At 44.0% G+C, this 1,760-nt stretch overlaps 1 non-coding gene across 1 annotated transcript; it reads right to left on the reverse strand.

The window, feature by feature from the left end:
* Positions 1-330: 330 nt before the first annotated feature.
* Positions 331-439, reverse strand: LOC148791858 (small nucleolar RNA R71). Its single transcript, XR_016076891.1, has one exon. It is a non-coding gene; the product is annotated as a small nucleolar RNA R71 (small nucleolar RNA).
* Between the last annotated feature and the right edge of the window lie 1,321 nt (positions 440-1,760).

Here is a 1,760-nt window from a genome sequence, read left to right on the forward strand (position 1 = left end):
CTCCAACACAATACAACCCTTCATCCTGCATTCAGTTACCTGATACTTAGGCCTTATAGTATGAAATTAAGTCAAGTATAATCCAGATGCTCCCATCCTTCTATGGCAACCCAAGTGAGGACCCATACAAGCACATAGATGAGTTCTTGGAAATATGTTCAACTTTAAGGATTCAAAATTTCAATGATGATGCCCTTAGATTGACTCTTTTCCCCTTCTCCTTGAAGGATAAAGCCAAGCATTGGTTAGGGACTATAGGGAGACCCATTAGGACTTGGGCAGAAATGTAATAAGAATTCCTTAGGAAGTTCTATCCTATAGGCAGAACCAATACCATGTGGAGAGCTATCACGGGATATACCCAAACACCGGGTGAACAAATTCATGAGGCTTGGGAGAGGATGAAAGAGTTAATGAGAAAATGCCCACACCATGGCCTGTCCTAGTGTCAAATTGTTTAGGCCTTCTATGAAGGCCTAACAGATCAATACAGGTAGATGGTAGATGCATCGTGTGGGGGGGCATTTATGAGCAAGAGCGAGGATGAAGCTTATAATCTTTTTGAAACCCAGAGTGAGATTAAATCAATAATGCGTCTTTGTAATCCTATGAAAGGTCGGTGGGACCCTTAAAGAGGGCAGGGCTCTATGAGGTCAAAAATAATATAGAGCCCGAGGCAAAAATGGATTTGAGTACCATTTCTAGAAAGTTGGATAGGGTGGACCTTCTATTCTAGAAACTCGACTAGTTTTTCACTCTTAACCAACAGTCAGGCCCATCTACATCTTATCCTGAAGTATGCTCCATTTGTTCTAGCCCGGCCCACCAGGTTGATGACTGTCCTACTACGGCCCAGTTTCCACCTTTTATCCAAGAACTAGTCCAAGCAGCCCAGAGTTTCTGAAGGCCTACTAATGATCCATATTCTAATACTTATAACCCTGGGTGGAGAAACCATCCTAACTTTTCTTGGAGGACACATCAACCCAATGTACAGTCCCATCAGCATCTGTCCAACTCCATGGCCCAACAGTTTCAGAGGCTAGTAGCACAAAACCAGTTCCAGCAGGTGTACCCTAGGAGTCAACCGACCCAATCATATCAGGGCTACCCACAACCCCCTTAATCCCAATCAGTACACGATCAATGTACGCAATTGCAGCAGTTGATCCTAAATCAACAACAGTCCATTGCTAGGTTAGAAAGCCAAGTAGGATAGCTAGCTGAAGCTAATGCAAGGAGGGCAGTGGGGCAACTACCGAGTTAACCGGTTGCAAACCCTAGGAATCAGCCACCGGGTTTTTCTCAGCAAATTTAACCACCTCCTCAGAATCTCCAATTCAAAAATGCTAAAGCTATAAGAACTTTAAGGAGTGGGAGAATTTTGGAAGACCCGTATGAGAAAGAAAGTAAAGAAAAAGAAAAGGAGTCAGAAAACCCTAAGTTGGGGGGGGGGAAGAAGAAGAAAGGGAAAACTTAGAAAAGAGCCTAAAGTGAACCAATTTGTAGTCCCCTTTCCTACTGCACTCACAACCGGGCCGTCACGGAAAAAGAAAGAGATTCGCAATGAGGAGATCAGGGAACTTTTCAAACAAGTATACATTAACATCCCGCTCCTCGATGTGATTCAACATGTCCCGGCTTAAGCAAAGTTTCTGAAAGAGCTATGCACCCAAAAGAGGGAGCCACGATCGGCCCCACTAAAAGTGATGCTCTCAGTAGATGTGAGTGCAGTCCTCCTTAACCAACTTCCCCGAAAA

The sequence above is a fragment of the Nelumbo nucifera genome, chromosome 5, assembly GCF_055504915.1.
Source record: "Nelumbo nucifera cultivar China Antique chromosome 5, China Antique-T2T, whole genome shotgun sequence".
NCBI lineage: Eukaryota > Viridiplantae > Streptophyta > Magnoliopsida > Proteales > Nelumbonaceae > Nelumbo > Nelumbo nucifera.